We start from the raw sequence: 18,106 nt of genomic DNA, 5'->3' as shown, positions 1-18,106 counted from the left end.
CCTCTCTTTTTTCCATCCGTGTCCAGGGGGGATTCCCTTCTGGATTACCGCACAGTGTTATTTGCCATTAAAATTGCCGATGGGGCTCCTATTAAGAGCCCAAAAGTCCGTTCCACTGGGAGCTGCCGAAACGTGCAACTTAGCTGGTCATCGCCGCACCCGGAAGTCCCCAACTCCTTATTAGCAATAGCCTTCAGCTGTGAAGCTAGAGGCTGCTCACAGTCAAAGGGAGTTAAAATGACCATCGGCATATAACTTAGATCAGGGCTCTATCCTGGAAGTATTTGGTAGGACACACAGGTAGCAGCTGTAGTTGATCTTGTCATGGCTATCCACAATATTTAAAGATGGCTGGAAGGCCTGACAGACAAAAAGCACCTAAACAGCCAGTGCCTCCACTCCCACCCCCCAAAGCGGGGCAACCCCCCGACCTGGAATATTTCAGCTCCTGACCAAGCTCAACCTCGAGTGGTGTGTGGTGTTTGTGTGTGTCCGAGCTCTGGGGAAGCTAATGAGGTGGAAGTTGGTGCTAACTGGGGTAAATCATATGCTCACCATATTTGGGCGTGATCCGGAACTCGCTAATGGGAGTGGGCCGGTTAGTGGCAAACTAATGCGCGCCTGGCATGGATCTCAATTTTGGCCATTCCTGCTAATTAACTGGTGCACCAGATCTGCGCAACACGGTAGCTAAATCTCGCCCAACGAGTCTAAGACAAGCTGCAAATAGGAAGGGAAATATCTTGAAAAATAAGGAGATACTATGTACAATTTAACAGACTCAGTGAAAGCAGAGAAAACCCAATTAATAATTGCCTGATATACAAGTGATTGATAATTAGCCACAGTCAACAAAGGACCATATGGATCTCTCTCTATCAGAAAAACAGTTTGAGGGACAGCACTCCATAACAAGCATGAGGCAAGGGAAGGAGGCAGGCCTCCATGAACTGCCACAGCCTGGAAGTGGATTGAACCCCTGCCATTGGTGTAATTCTGGTCCATACTCTAGCCATCTAGCCAAGTGAACTAAATGAAGCTGTATGCATCATGCCATCTCCTGGAACTAGATCGGAACTAAGGGCAAAATCAAGACTGTACTGCAAAGTGACGAGAATAAACCTTTTTGTCACATTCACTTACGAAACTATGCCAGGTGATTTAAGAAAGATAAATTGGTTTACATTTCACTGGCCAAATCACAGATGCTCTGTTTTGACATCCTGGTTAATACATTACAACGAGTACAAGTATGCAACAGCAAGGGACGGGCAGGTTTTCTGGTAGGTGTTGCATTCCAATGAAAAGGTCCGTTATCTATTTGACCTATATGCATCTGTGCTTCATTCCCAGTAATCACCAACAGAAAGGTCTAGGGGCTGGTTTAGCACAGTGGGCTAAACAACTGGCTTGTAATGCAGAACAAGGCAGCAGCGCAGGATCAATTCCCGTACCGGCCTCCCGAACAGGCGCCGGAATGTGGCGACTAGGGGCTTTTCACTAACTTCATTGAAGCCTACTTGTGACAATAAGCTATTATTATTATACCACTTAAAAATATGCAAATATAACCACTGCCAAAGAATTCTGCAGAACAATGCACAGGTTGCACAGAGTCCCCACAGTGCTCATATAAAGAATTTGTCAGTCCCCTCCTGCCTTATTTGAAGACAAGTTTGACAATTGGGTCCTCAGTTAAACAGGTGAGCCACGCACAAATATGACTCATGGCACAGGGGAAGGATGAGAGTGGGGAGGATGTGGATGAGGAGCGAGCAGAAGGTCTACAGGCACTGCTGGAAATTACTAATATTTCCCAGGTTCCCATGAAGTCCTTAGCCTCATTGGGTGATTGTTGTTTTAAAAAAGAACCAATTATTCAGTAGCGCAAGTTATGTAAAAGCTATTAATTGTCAAAGCAAATGATGACTCTAAAGTTTATGGAAATGAATGTTTAACCCCTAATAGTACACAAATTGAGAGAAAGAGATGGACAAGCTTATGTGCATCTAGCACCATATCATAGAGCTCATGTCCTCACAACCAATGAATTATTTTTGACGTGAAGTTAGTATTCTCAACAAATGTGGTAGTCAATTTACATGCAGTGAGATTCCACAAGCTGAAATTAAAAGAACCACTCCAATGTTTTTCGTGGTGATGGTTCACATTAGAATGTTGGCTGAGGCAAGATTTTTTATACTTAGTTGGTCCAAGTCCCTATTCAATAGCTCTCCTCAGTCTTACACTAAAGGGACACAAAGCATGGAAGACAGAGAAAGAGAATCAGAGACTGGGTGATGGAGTTACATGAAAAGAAAGAGACAAGTTTTATCATTGTCTGCAAACAATACAGATTAATTGGTTTTTAGTGAATGAAGTAGTAAAATGATTGGGACTAATGGATTTTCCATGTTATCCCCTAATCGCCTCAAATCGCGAGTGCGTCATATGGAGAACACATCTGAAAATCAGTTAAAACCAAGTAAAAATGTCCTAGGTGCAATTTTAGTGGTTTATCAACAGCATCCAAAGTCAGATGAAATATAATCCTACCTGTTAGACTGTGTTAATCATGCCGTACCCTTAACAGTGTGAAATAAAACCGAACATTGTTGTAGTTCAAAACAATTAGTGTATCAGCAATGCAGGTGGAATGTGATTTAATCAGAGGAGCCTGCTGTCTGCTGATGACGTCTATCATAACACCAAACAGCAAAGAAATGTCACAGTAAAAGGAATAAATTACTCCCAATAACTCTGCCTCTGGTGGTTATAAAGAGGCTGTTCGTGTATTTTAATGATGCAGTGTCTCTCTTCAGGTGGCAGTGAATTAACCTGATGCAATAAACCTTGTTCTTGCAGCTTATGATTTGCATCTGAATGCAGCAGTGTATTACTGTGGTTTATGGTGCCCCTGATCCGCAAACATTGTAAGATATGCACCTCCATATCCTAAATGCTGTAATCACGACTCCCATTCTTTCCCAGGACCAGAAAAATATGGAATTGCTCAACTCCCTCAGTTTTCTCTTCCTCTATTCTCTAATCTTTTAAAACGAAAGCATGGTGTCAGCAAATCACCGAATTCTAAACTACCTAGTTTTTATTTTTAAGGTTTGCAGTATCCAGAATACATCCCTTCATCTTTGTTGTTCAACAGTATTAATCCTCAATCCACATATTAATAGAACTCAGAAAGCATTGGTATTGGGGGGATTTTCCAACCCCTCGTCTGCAGTGACATGCTTTCCGGGGGCAGAAGCAGCTCACCATTGGCTGTCGGTGGGATCTTCCAGTCCTGCCGAAGTCCATGGCGCTTTGCATGGCTCGCCTCTCCCCGCCGCGGGAAATTGCGTTCGGTGGGACGGCGAGAAGGGCTGGAATATCCCGCCCAAAATCTCTCATCACAGAATTTAACAGCAGAGAAACAGGCTACTCAGTACATACTGGCATTTATATGAGCGATATAACACGCAAAAAATGGAATCCCATTTTGTGTGAGTATAGCGGGATCTTTCTCGGTGCCTGCAGCTCCAAGAATGACCCCACTATCAAACGCCCCACCGAGGCCGCACTTACCTCATTTCCTGCAATGCTGCCCCGAATTTTCGACCCCCCCCCCCCCCCCCGTGGACAACCCACTGCAGTCTCCAGACCCCCCCCCCCCCCCAATGCCTCAACCTATCTCTCAGGGGGTCTTTGAGTCCAGCCCCTCACACCACCTCTTAAAGAGAGGGCACCCCCCAGGCACTATCCCTGGCATGAGCAACCGGGCAGCCGGCTATCTTGGTACTGCCAATTCTGCAGCCTGGCACTGCCAGAGTGGTACTGCCAGGGTGCCCAGGTGGCAGTGACAAAGTACCAGGCTGGCAGTGCCAAAGTGCCCAGGTACCAGGAGGCCACCCTTCCCAGAGTCTGGCCACCATGGAGCCTCCGATGCCGGGAGACTCTCCCCCACCTCTCCTCCCCCCCCCATCCACTCTTTCCTCCTCTCCCCCCCCCCCCCCACCCCCAAGGTGCCGTTGCACCTGGTCCACGTTTGCGTGAACCAGTGCTAAACGGCGCCAAGATGAAGTTTCCCAGGAGCAGTGAGGGGGCCATGATCAGGACCCTTAAACACACAGGAGGCCTCCTCCACCTGCACCCACTGCAACCCCCCCCCCCCCCCCCATCAGCCTCTCACCGTCTCCAAATTAGCCACCCAATAGTAATACAGCAGGTTTGGTCACGCCAATCTTCCCACCAACATCCTCTCTGAAAAAAGTCCTATCATCCTAGGCATCTTACCAGCCCATACAAATTCCAAATGTTATTGATCCATCTCCGGAAGGGACTGGAAAACAAATAAAAACCTCAGCAAAATGTTCAACTTCACGGTGTGTACCCTCCCCACCAAGGACAATGGTGGGCATCCCATCTCTTCAATCCTCTTTAACCCCCTCTACCAAACTGGCCAAGTTCCACTTATGCATCGTGGCGACTTCTGGTTGACGGGGATGTGCTGAGCAGTCACACATCAGGGGTGGGATTCTCTGACCCTCCCCGCCGGAATCGCGCCCGGCGCATGGGCGGAGAACAGCCATTCACACCGGAAATCCAGCGTGACGCGCTTCCGCAATTCTCCACGGACCAGCCAGTCCCGCGCGGGCAGTCGACACGGCGCCGGTAGGGGGACGTTGGAACAGGCCCCCACGGTGATTTTCTGCGGTCAACCGGTCAAACTCCCGCCGGCGTGGTTTACATGTGGTACCACCCGGCAGGAGCTGGGGCCCGCGGACATGGTGGCGGTCCTGGTGGGGCTATCTGACTCCAGGGGGGGGGCTCAGCGGTGCCCAGGCCCACGACAAAATTTGGCAGGAGGCGAAAGAGGCCGGTATTTTGGCCTTTGCGTCCCTGGTAGCCCGGCGGAGGATTTTGCTACTGCTGGACAAAGAGAAACCCTGGAGCGCGAGGGCTCGGCCTTAGGGTGAAACTGGTGACCGTGGCCATTTTGGATGGTCCCCTAACAGAGGGAAACGCTGGAGTGGTTGATCCCGCAGGAACAGGGGGGCAGAAATCCTCCACCAGGATAGTCACCTGGAATGTCAGTGGACTTATCAGCCCAGTGGAAAGATCTAGAGTCTTCGCCCACCCGAAAAGGGCAGCACGGTAGCACAGAGGTTAGCACTGTGGCTTCACAGCGCCAGCGACCCGGGTTTGTTTCCCGGCTTGGGTCACTGTCTGTGCGGAGTCTGCACGTTCTCCCCATGTCTGCGCGGGTTTCGTCCGGGTGCACTGGTTTCCTCCCACAAGTCCCAAAAGACGTGCTTGTTTGGTGACTTGGACATTCTGAATTCTCCCTCATTGTACCCGAACAGCGCCGGAGTGTGGCGACTGGGGTTTTTTCACAGTAACTCCATTGCAGTGTTAAAGTAAGCCTACTTGTCATGGCTAGGGAACTGGGAACGTTTATGGAGCAGATGGGCGTCGTTCTCCCGAGATGCACAGCCGAGTTCTCAGACCAGATTTTCTGGCAGTCTGACTAAAAAAAAAAAAGGGGGGTGCAATTTGTGCGTCAGTCTGCCGGGGCGGTGCCTGATAGGGCCAGCAAGGCTGGCTCCACAGAGATAGGAGTGCCATGAACAGACAGTTGAAACTTCCCCCTCGCCACCCACCCCATCGCACCACAAAACTGGGGTTCCGCTTCCCACCCTACAGCACAATCATCGAGGCTCTTTTAGATTTTGAGAGTTCTCCTCCACCTCATACCCTCTCTTTTTTTAATATTCGGTACATAAGCTGCCTTAATGCAAAGCCACCCACCCGCCTCTCACACCAGGCCAGCTGTCTTTTGTTCTTAAAGTTGCAACATTTTGTTGCAGTTTCTACAGCTGTTACACATTCTCCCTCCCTTCAGTTCTGATGAAGATTCAAAGGGCTCGAAACGTTAGCTCTGCTTCTCACCTGATGGATGCTGGCAGACTTGCTGAGTTTTTCCAGCATGCTCAGTTCTGGTTTGTGAAGTAAAAATTTAAATTTACGGAGTCAAGCATGTTCGGCCACATGGGATGATAGAGACCCCTCCAGAACACATTGGGGCAGTGCTTTTTGTGCCTGCCATCACCTCTTTTGTGCGATGAAGCTCCAGCTGCAGGGAGGTCACCTCCATGAAAGTTGGTGGACTCTCCACACGGTGTGGCCATCCTGCCGTCAGCCCTGTATGAGGCCCAAATGCAAACAGGAGCCATCCTGATGTGGCTCCCCCCTATTTTACCAGCTTCTTTGCCTCCATTCCCACCTCCCAGGGTCCAGCAAAATTTAGCCTCATGTTGGTGTTACACCACTGAACAGGTCCTAGCAAAATGGTTTACAAGGTAAGATTTTTTTGCGTACTGATATTGCTATACAACAGACAAGGACCTGAAATGGAAGTATAAATCGATTTAAAATGTTGTTAAACGAACCGTGTTACAAATTCCAAAGCTAAAATGCCCCAGGACAAAGCAGCCCTCTTGACTGGTATCCCTTCCATAAACATTCACTCCTTCCACCGCCGCACACAGCGCCAGCCGTGTGTACCATCTACAAGATGCACTGCAGGAACTCACCAAGGCTCTTTAGCGCAGCAATTTCCAACCCACGACCACTACCATCTCGAAGGACAAGGGCAGCAGATACGTGGGAACACCACCACCTGGAAGTTCCCCTCCAAGCCACTCTCCATACTGACTTGGAAATACATCACCGCTCCTTCATTGATGCGGAGTCAAAATCCTAGAATTCCCTCCCCAACAGCACAATGGGTGTATCTACACCACACGGACTGCAGCGGTTCAAGAAGGCAGCTCGCCACCACCTTCTCAAAGGCAATTAGGGATGGGCAACAAATGCTGGCCTAGCTAGCGAAGCCCACATCCCGGAATAAACTTTGTAAATTGTGAATACTCTGAATTTACCATGAGCACCAAACACTAAAAAAAAATTAAAGTATAAATTATGTTCCAGAAGCATAAATAATAACAAAGGCTGCTCCTTTAATTGAATCTTTTGAAGACTTATTCTGGAGTATAATCTCACTGGTATCAGTAAGTGCTCTTTGCCAATGTACCAACCTGGACAGTAAGCAGCACTCTGATGTTTGGCCATGGGGAGTGTCACAGTGAAACCTACTCCGACATCAGCTGGTATCACACACATCTTTCAACATTAATCATTAGCTACAGAAATTGGTTAGGTGTCCAGAATGGGAGCCCTGGCTGATTTCTCCCCTTTTTAGTCTGGAGGCACCATATATTCATCAGCGAATTAAGGACAGATTAGAAACTGAACATTGGACGTTAATTTCATATTAATTGTATGCAAGTGGTGAGCTGGGATTCATTTGCTTTCTTGTACAAACTGTGATGGATTACAACATGCGCGTGGATTTCGCTAAATACATCCATCCTGTGGTAATCACCACTGTTGTACATATTAGAAGATGTGTGGTGAGACCCTGTACTACAGGTACAGGGGTAGTCCCTGCCTGCTGGCTGCGCCCAGTAGGCGGAGTATAAATATTTCTGCTCCCTATACAGCAGCCATTTCGCCAGCTGCTGTAGGAGGTCACGCACCTTAGAGTAATAAAGCCTCAGTTGTATTCATCTCTCGTCTCTGTGCAATTGATATTGATCGTGCATCAATTTATTACTCTAGGATTTTCAGAAGATGGACCTCCGCATCAAGCCGGATCGCCAGCAGCTGGATCCGCAATCAAGCGACGCCAAAATGGACTTTCAACACTGGCTAGCTTGTTTCGAAGCTTACATCAGGTCTGCGCCAGACCCAATCCCGGAAGTGCAGAAGATCCAGATACTCTACTTGCGGCTGAGCTTCAACGTTTTTCTGCTTATCCAGGACGCGCTGACCTATGATGAAGCCATGGCGCTACTGAAAGAGAATTACGCCCAGCAGACGAACACGCTCTTCGCCAAACACGTACTCTCTACTCGCAGTCAACTCCCTGGTGAGTCTGCAGACTGTTAAGATGACGATTCTCCCGCAGTTCTTGTTTGTTTTTCAGTGTCGCCCCATCTTTATCCCGTGGTCCTTCTTTAAGAGGCTGAATAAAATTATTCTGGGATCTGTATGGGCAGGGAAGTCCCCGCGGGTGAAGAGGGTGATGCTTGAAAGGAACAGAGGAGAAGGGGGGCTGGGGTTGCCGAACATCAGCAACTATTACTGGGCGGTCGACATAGCAAAGATAAGGAAATGGATGGTGGGTGCGGGGTCGGTTTGGGAGCGGATGGAGGCTGCTTTGTGCAGGGGCACTAGCTTAGCAGCCCTGGTCACGGTGCCTCTGCCGCTTTCGATGGCATGGTACTCCACCAGCCCGAAAGTGGTGGCGGCTCTTCGGATCTGGCACCAGTGGAGGAGGCATGGAGGGGAGGTAAGAGCATCGGTGTGGACCCCAATATGTGGCAACCACCGATTTGCCCCGGGGAACATGGAAGGGGGTGTCGACTGTGGAGGAGGGCGGGGATTGTGAGGATGGGGGATCTGTTCCTGGAAGGGAGCTTTCCGAGCATGAGATGCTGGAGGAGAAGTTTGGGCTGACGAGAGGGAACGACTTTAGATACTTGCAGGTGAGGGATTTTGTACGCAGACTGGTGCTGTCCTTCCCACGTCTCCCGCCGAAGGGGAGGCAGGACAGGGTAGTGTCAAGGGGAGAGGTGGGAGAGGGTAGAGTTTTAGACGTCTACAAGGAGCTAATGAGAGCTGAGGATATGCAGACCGAGGACCTGAAGCTTAAATGGGAGGAGGAGCTCGGGGGGGGGGGGGGGAAGGGGGGGAGATGGAGGACAGTGTCTGGGCAGAAGCCCTGAGCAGAGTAAACACGACCGCAACATGCGCCAGGCTCAGCCTGATCCAGTTTAAGGTCGTGCACCAGGCCCACATGACGGTGGTCCGGATGAGCAGATTCTTCGGGCTGGAGGACAAGTGTGCTAGATGCGCCGGAGGGCCGGCTAACCATGTACACGTTCTGGTCGTGCCCTAAGCTCGGAGGGTATTGGCAGGGATTTGCAGATGTCATGTCCCGGGTGTTGAAAACTGGGGTGGTAATGAGCCCGGAGGTGGCAATCTTTGGGGTTTCGGAGGACCCGGGAGTCCAGGACGAAAGGGAGGCCGATGTTCTGGCCTTTGCTTCCCTGGTAGCCCGGCGACGAATACTGTTAGCATGGAGGGATTCAAAGCCCCCGAGGGCGGAGGTATGGCTATCGGACATGGCGAGCTATCTTGGCCAAGAGAAAGACAAGTTCGCCATGAGATGTTTGCTACTAGGGTTCGCCCGAACGTGGCAGCCATTTATTGACTTCTTCGCAGAGGAGTAAGCGTCAGCAGGGGGGGGGGGCCTAGGGTAGAGTAGAGTAGAGTAGGGGATATTGAGGCAGGTCCGTGCGTAAACAGAGCCGTGATTTGCAGTATGTTTCATGTGCAATTTGTATCTTGACTTCTTTTTTTGTTTGTACTGTACAATGTCATTTTTTCTATATGCCTAAAATACCTCAATAAAATTGTTGTTAAAAAAAAACTCCCTGGTGAGTCCGTAGGAGATTTCTGGCGTGCTTTAATTCTCCTGGTCAGAGACTGTGACTGTCAGGCCGTCACGGTCACGGAATATTCGAACCTCCTCATGCGGGACGCCTTTGTTACGGGGATTGGGTCAGACCTCATACGCCAGCGACTTTTAGTGGGGGTCACGCTCAACCTCGCAGCAACAAAAAAACTGGCGCTATCGATGACGGTAGCCTCGCACAATATTCAGGCCTACACCCCCAGCCGCAAGGCCCACCCTTCCTACACATCGTGGACTCCGCAGACGGCCGCCCCACCGGGGGCCTCACCCAGCCAATACGCCTGTGCCACGCACCAGCCAGCCAACCCCGGGTCCCCTCGATGTTACTTCTGCGGGCAACAGAAACACCCCCACCAAAGCTGCCCGGCCCGCACCGCCCTTTGCAAGGCCTGCGGCAAGGAGGGGCACTTCGCTGCGGTGTGCCAGGCCCGCTCAGTCGCCGCTATTGCCCCGACCCCCCTCGCGTACAGATAATGGGCACCGCCATCTTCACCTCCCCGGACCACGTGCGGCCAGTGGACGCCGCCATCTTCTCCCCCTCAGACCACGCACGGCCAGTGGGCGCTGCCATCTTCTCCCCCTCAGACCACGCCCGAGCAGTGGGCGCTGTCTTCCCCTTCTCGGACCACGTGTGGCCCATGGGCGCCGCCATCGTTTTCAACCCCCGCCACGTGCGGTCCGTGGGCGCCACCATCTTTTCCACCCCAAGATCATCAGGCGCCGCCATCTTGTCTTCCCACAGCACATGGGCACCACCATTGTTCCAGGACCCGTGCCCCCCGGGCACCCCATCGTTCGACACCATTGACGACCAGCCAGGACTCGCCTCGGTCACGATCGACCAGTCTCACCCGCACAATCTAGCCACCGCCTCGACAAGCGTGAAGATCGATGGGCACGAGACCTCGTGCCTGCTGGACTCTGTGTGCACCGAAAGCTTCATCCATCCAGATATGGTGAGGCGCTGCTCCCTTGCGGTACACCCCGCCAAGCAAAGAATCTCCCTGGCCTCCGGATCCCACTCCGTGGCGATCCGGGGGTACTGTATTGTCACACTCACGGTCCAGGGTGTAGAATTCAGCGGCTTCCACCTCTACGTACTCCCCAACCTCTGCGCTGCCCTGCTACTCGGCCTGGACTTCCAGTGTAACCTCCAGAGCCTAACTCTAAAATTTGGCGAACCCCTACCACCCCTTACTGTGTGCGGCCTCGCAACCCACAAGGTCGACCCTATTCGCAAACCTAACCCCGGGTTGCAAACCCGTTGTCACCAGCAGCAGACGGTACAGCACCGAGGACAGGACCTTCATCAGGTCCGAGGTCCAGTGGCTGCTTCGGGAAGGCATCATCGAGAGCAGCAACAGCCCCTGGAGAGCCCAAGTGGTAGTGGTGAAAACTGGGGAGAAACACAGAATGGTCGTGGACTACAGCCAGACCATCAATAGGTACACGCAGCTCAACGCGTACCCCCTCCCCTGACAATCAGATTGCACAGTACTGGGTCTTCTCAACTGTAGACCTCAAATCCGTCTACCACCAGCTCCCCATCCGTAAGGCGGTCCGCCCATACACTGCCTTCGAGGCAGATGGCCGCCTTACCATTTTCTCAGGGTTCCCTGCGGCGTCACCAACGGGGTCTCGGTCTTCCAAAGGGAGATGGACCGAATGGTCGACCGGTACGGGTTGCGGGCCACCTTCCCGTACCTAGACAATGTCACCATCTGCGGCCACGATCAGCAGGACCACGATGCCAACATTGCCAAATTTCTGCGCACTGCCACTCTCCTAAACCTAACCTATAACAAGGAGAAGTGCGTATTCAGCACGAACCGCTTAGCCATCCTCGGTTATGTGGTCCAGAACGGGCCCGATCCCGACCGCATGTGCCCCCTCATGGAGCTCCCCCTTCCCCACTGCCCCAAGACCCTCAAATGCTGCCTGGGGTTCTTCTCATACTACGCCCAATGGGTCCCAAACTATGCGGACAAGGCCCGCCCACTCATCCAGTCCACCCTTTTCCCCCTGACGGCCGAGGCTCAACATACTTTCAACCGTTTGGAGCCGATATCGCCAAAGCCGTGATGCACGCAGTAGATGAGACGCTGCCCTTTCAAGTGGAGAACGACACATCAGATGTCACCCTAGCCGCCACGCTCAATCAGGCAGGCAGGCCCGTGGCATTCTTTTCACGAACCCTTCATGCCTCCGAAATTCGGCACTCCTCTGTCGAAAAAGAGGCCCAAGCCATCGTTGAAGCAGTGCGACATTGGAGGCTTTATCTGGCCGGCAGGAGATTCACTCTCCTCACTGACCAACGGTCGGTAGCCTTCATGTTCAATAACACGCAGCGGGGTAAGATCAAAAATGATAAAATCTTGAGGTGAAAGATCAAGCTCTCCACCTACAACTACGGGATTTTGTATCGCCCCAGCAAGCTCAACGAGCCCCCAGATGCCCTATCCCAAGATACATGTGCCAGCGCACAAATAGACCGACTCCAGACCCTGCACGACAGTCTTTGTCACCCGGAGTCACACGGTTGTACCATTTCACAAAGGCCCGCAATCTGCCCGACTCCGTCGAGGAAGTACGGACAATCACCAGTGACTGCCAGGTCTGTGCGGAGTGCAAACCGCACTTCTACCAGCCGGACCGCGCGTGCCTGGTGAAGGCCTCCCACCCCTTTGAACGACTCAGCGTGGATTTCAAAGGGCCCCTCCCCTCCACCGACCGTAACACGTATTTCCTCAGTGTGGTCGATCAATACTCCAGATTCCCCTTCGCCAGCCCATGCCCCGACATGATGTCAGCCACCGTCATCAAAGCCCTCAACACAATCTTCGCTCTGTTTGGCTTCCGCGCCTACATCCACAGTGACAGGGGATCCTCATTCATGAGTGATGAGCTGCGTCAGATCCTGCTCAGCAGGGGTATTGCCTCCAGCAGGACGACCAGCTATAACCCCTGGGGAAATGGGCAGGTGGAGAGGGAGAACAGGACGGTCCAGAAATCTACCGGCCTCCCGCTGGCAGGAGGTCCTCCCAATGCACTGCACTCCATTCGGTCGCTACTATGCACCGCCACTAACGACACACCCCATGAACGTCTCTTTGCCTTCCCCAGGAAGTCCAGATCCAGGGTGTCGCTCCCGACTGTGGTGATATACATCACTGTAAGTACACAAAGGGTTAATGTACATACACTACACCTAGCTAGACACTAGAGGGAGCACCAGAGACATGACACACAGACAGTCAACCAATAGGTCAGTAAGATAGGACACGACCAATGGGCATTCACGATACACACAGAGGTGACACTACCACAGGAGGGCATTACACCAACCCATATAAAAGGACACATCACACATGCTCAGTCTCTTTCCAGTGGAGACACTCAGTGAGTACAGACAAAGGGTTGATTGAACATCACACCCACCACGTGGATTGTAGCAGACTGGTTCTTCAGTCTGAGTAGCTATAGCAGGATTAACAGTAGCGTCAAATCCAAGTAGGAGAATTGTTAATAGTTTAATAAACGTGTTAAAGCTATTTCCAAGTCTGAACCTTCCTTTGTCAGAGTGAACATTAAGGAAGCAGCTTATGCGACGTCAAGAGCATAACAAAACACCCGACCTGGCTCTCAGCTCCAGGACCCGTACTCCTCCGTAGGCTCGTCCGACTCCACAAGGCGGACCCGTTGGTTGAAAGGGTGCAGTTACTCCACGCTAATCCCCAGTATGCCTACGTAGCATACTCCGACGGCCGCCAGGATACTGTCTCCCTCAGGGACCTCGCACCAGCAGGTTCCACACACACACACCCCTCCGGCCCGGCTCCACGCCCCCTCCCCCAGCGCACACAGCAGCAACCCCCCCAGGACCATCCGTCCTCCCCCTGCCCAAGCCCAAGGACGAAGAGGATTCTGGCACGCTCCCGGAGTCACTGAGGACCAAACCAACACCGGAATCGCCGCCACCACTGCGTCGCTCCCAACGCCACATCAAGGCCCCGGACCGGCTAAATCTATAATTGGTTCAGGACCATCAAACCACCTTGTACTGGACTTCAGAAAGAGATATATATTTTTTTCGCTTCTGTATATTAAACTTGCTCTGTATATAGTTCTACACCATCCCCGCCAGACTCAATTTTAACTGGGGGTGAATGTGGTTATCACCACTGTTGTACATATTAGAAGATGTGTGGTAAGACCCTGTACTACAGGTACAGGGGTAGTCCCTGCCTGCTGGCTCCGCCCAGTAGGCAGAGTATAAATATGTGTGCTCCCTATACAGCAGCCATTTTGCCAGCTGCTGTAGGAGGCCACACATCTTAGAGTAATAAAGCCTCGGTTGCATTCAACTCTCGTCTCTGTGCAATTGATCGTGCCTCACATCCTTCACCACCTGGCCTTCTGGAATGTAACATCAGGCAGGAGTTCCCAATCTGTGCACTGTAAATCAGTGGCCCCATTTGGGGTCGTCAGCTCCCTGAACTCCAAGGAAGCAATGGTATCTGTGAAGAAGAGGCAGTCCAATTTGTCTAGCTGGACAGAACATAAGAACTAGGAACTGGAGTAGACAATACAGCCTCTTGAGCTCGCTCCGCCATTCAATACAATCTCCTCTCTGCCTCAACTCTACTTTCCTGTCCGTTCTCCATAACCCTTCACCCATTACTAATTAAAAATCTGCCTAACTTCTCCTTAGATTTACTCAATGTCTTGACATTCACCACACTCTGGGGTAGCGATTTCCACAGATTCACGACCCTTTGAGAGAAGTAATTTCTTCTCCTCTCTGTTTTAAATCTGCTACCCCTGATCCTAGAGCTATGGGGTGGGATTCTCTGATAATGGGGCTATTTCCCCACGCTGGCGTGAAAACCAGTGCCAAGGACTCCAGCGTCAACGGCCCCCGAAAGTGAGGAATTCTCACCTTTCTGGGGGCTAGGAGTCGTCCCCGCAGTTCCAGCCGGTGCGGAATGGCCCGCGCGAGTCCGCGCATGGGCAGAACGGCCGGCGTATTTTCACGCACGTGCAGAACGACCGGCGTATTTTCACGCACGCGCAGAACAACCGGCGTATTTACGCGCATGCGCGGAACAGCCAGCGTGATTCGGCGCATGTGCAGGGTTCCCTTCTCTGCGCCGGCCCACGGGCAATATGGCGGAGCCCTACAGGGACCCGGCGCGGAGTAAAGTAGGCCCCCATGGAACCAGCTCGCCCGCCGATCGGTAGGCCCCGATCAAGGGCCAGACCACCGTGGGGGCCCGAGGTCAGATCCCCCCGGCCCCCTTCCAGGACGGCCTCCGCACACTCACCTTCCTGGTCCCGCCGTGTGGGAGGTGAGTAATCCATGCCGGCGGGACTTGGCCAAACCCGTCGGCCACTCGGCCCATCGGGGTCCGGAGAATCGCCGGGGGGGACGCTGTCAATGGCCCCCGACCAGCGTGGCGGCAATCCTTCTGGCGGCGGAGAAACGGCGCCGGGGAATGGGAAGCCAGCTCCGGGTCGGAGAATCCCGGCCATGACCTCTCGTCTTAGATTGCCCCACAAGAGGAAGCATCCGCTCTACATCTACTTTCATCAATACCTTTTATCATCTTATACAGCTCAATTAGATCTCCTCTCATTCTTCTAAACTTGAGAGAGTTTAGGCCTAAACTGCTCAGTCTCTCTTCATAAGGCAAACCCCTCATCTCTGGAATTGATCCAGTGAACCTCCTCTGAACTGTCTCGAATGCAACTACATCCCTCCTCAAATAAGGGGACCAAAACTGTTCACAATGCTCAACGTGCGGTCTCAGCAATGCCTTCTACAGTTGCAGCAACACTTCCCTACTTTTATACTCTATTCCTTTAGACATAATGGTCAAATTTCCATTTGCATTCCTATTACCTGCTGTACCTGCATACTGGTTTTCTGCATTTCATGCACGAGGTTACCCAGATCCCTATGCACCGAAACACTCTGAAGCTTCTTCCCATTTAGATGATAAGATGATAAACTCACACTTATCCACATTAAACACCATCTGCCAAATTTTGGCCTATTCACCTAACCAATCTATATCTATTTGTAAATTTCTTATTTCCAAATTACAAATTACTATCCTACCTATTTTAATATCATCTGCAAATTTGGCTATAGTACCTCCTATCCCTGCAGCCAAGTCATTCATACATATGTAAATAGTTGTGGCCCAAGGACTGAACCCTTTGGCACCCCACTAGTTACACCCTGCCAACCAGAAAAAGACAAAATTATCCCGACTCTCCGTCTTCTGCCCAAGCTAATAAATTATCCCCAATCCCATATGATCTTATCTTGTGTATTAACCTTTTGTGCGGCACTTTGTCAAATACCTTCTGGAAGTCCAGATACATTACATCTACAGGATGCCCATTGTCCACTTGATTTATTACATCTGGCAAATTAGCCAATTTATCCGTTATAAAACCATGCTGACTCTGAAGGATTGCGTTTTGACTTTCCAAATGTCCTGATATTACTTCCTTAATAATCAATTCTAACAGTTTCCCAATGTCAGATGCTAAACTAACTGGTCTATAGTTTCCTACATTCTGCCTCCCTTTTTGAATAAGGGTGTTACATTAATGTTTTCCCAATCCACTGGAACCTTTCCCGCATCCAGAGAATTTTGGAATATTATAACCAATAGATCCACTCTCTCCACTGCAATTTCCTTTAAGGCCCTAAGATGTAGGCCATCAGGCCCTGGGGACTTAGCTGCCCTCAATCCCAATAGTTTGTTTAGTACTTTTTCTCTCTTGATGATGATTGTTCTATGTTCTTCCCTTTCTAATACCTCTGCTTTACCTATTACCATTAGGATGGTATTAGAGTCCTCCACTGTGAAAACTGAGACAAAATATTGATTTAGTGTCTCTGCCATTTCTATGTTTCCCATTATTAACTCCCCAGTCTCATCTGCCAAAGGACCAACATTCACTTTAGCTACTCTCTTCCCTTTCATATACTTATAGATATTTTGCTATCCTTTTTATATTTTGGCTCTTTTTTTTACCATTTGTTGATCTTTAAAAGTTTCTCAACTTCCAGCCTACCATTGGCCTTTGGAATATGGTATGCCTTAGATTTTGTCTTTATGTTATCTTTAACTTCCTTGCTTAGCCATGGATGTTTCTTTTCTCCTTAAAATCTTTCTTCCTCTCTGGAATATATTTTAGTTAGGAGGAACTGAATATCTCCTTAAACAACTGCCACTGTGTGGTAATACCAGGTATTGCGGTTCCTGAGAGGTGGATGACCATTGGCTGGACCCAGGAGTCTATCATTGGCTGATGTGCATAGCTCCGCCCTGAGAGGCGGAGTATAAGAACCGATGCCGTCCCAGCAGCCTTCACTTTCTGTATCGAAGCTGCTGGGGAACAGTTCTAGCAGATTAATGCCTATTAGTTATGACTCACCTTGTCCCGAGAGTAATTGATTGCGCATCACACTGCTCATCAACTGTCCTATCTTTTAGTCTTCTTGCCCAGTGCAGTAGGGCCAAATTTGTCCTCATGCCGACACAATTATCTTTGTTTTACTCCAGAACACTAGTGTGGGATTCCAGTTTCTCACCCTCAAATGGAGTTTAAAATTCAATCGTGCTGTGAATATTTATTTAATTCTATGATTCTTCCCTCGAGGATCCTTAGCTATGAGGTCATTAATTAAGCCCTCCTCATTGCACAATACCAAATCCAGAATAGCCTGCCCCTGGTTGGTTCCACGACATATTGCTCCAAGAAACAATTTCTAACACATTCAATGAACTCTCCCTCGAGGCTACCCTTGCCAATTTGATTAATCCTATCTATATGCATATTAAAACCACCCATGATTATTGTCATACCTTTCTTACAAGTCTCCAGTATTTCCTGGTTTGTATTGTGCCCCACTGCAGAGCTACTGTTTGAGAACCTACAGATTACTCCCATCAGGGACTTCTTTCCTTTGCTGTTTCTCATTTCTACCCAGACTGATGCCACGTCTTGATCTCCAGTGCCTGTATCATTTCTCACTACAGCACTGATCCCTTCCTTTACCAGCAAAGCTACACCAGCTCCTTTGCCTTTCTGTCCATCCTTCCAAAATACTGAATACCCTTGGATATTCAACTCTCAGACCAGGTCTCAGTAATCGCCACCAAATCATACCCCTTTATCTCTATTTGCACTGTTAACTCATTCTTTTTGCTCCGAATGCTCTGTGCATTCAGACACAAAACCTTTGAGTTTCTTCTACTGTCAAATTTCCCTATTCTGGTCTGATTCCTTGGTGCAACATTACTTTCACCCATTATGTCCCTTCTTTTCCTTTTCTGGTAACAATCCACGTCATCATGAACCTGCACTCCTACCTTCTCCTTTAACTTTGATTTTCTAACTTTCCAGACAACTGAACTCTTCCCCCCCCCCCCCCCCCCGCCCACCCTCCCCAACACTATTTTGTTTAAAGCCCTGGTTATGCGATTC

At 50.3% G+C, this 18,106-nt stretch overlaps 1 protein-coding gene across 4 annotated transcripts in view; it reads right to left on the bottom strand.

Moving 5' to 3' along the window:
- Positions 1-18,106, bottom strand: part of nexmifb (neurite extension and migration factor b) — a 342,720-nt gene that overhangs the window by 83,538 nt on the left and 241,076 nt on the right. Inside the window, exon 1 of one of the 4 annotated variants that reach the window (XM_072505754.1) lies at positions 2,557-2,649. The exons of the other annotated variants lie outside the window; for them this stretch is intronic. The gene's annotated coding sequence lies outside the window, so the exon portion shown is untranslated. Of the gene's footprint in view, positions 1-2,556; positions 2,650-18,106 lie in introns of those variants that run through there. 4 annotated transcript variants of the gene reach the window in all.

This window comes from Scyliorhinus torazame, chromosome 5 (assembly GCF_047496885.1).
Source record: "Scyliorhinus torazame isolate Kashiwa2021f chromosome 5, sScyTor2.1, whole genome shotgun sequence".
Taxonomy (NCBI): Eukaryota; Metazoa; Chordata; class Chondrichthyes; order Carcharhiniformes; family Scyliorhinidae; genus Scyliorhinus; species Scyliorhinus torazame.
Note: the sequence above shows the minus strand (reverse complement) of the source record. Positions and strands in the feature narration are given on the sequence as shown.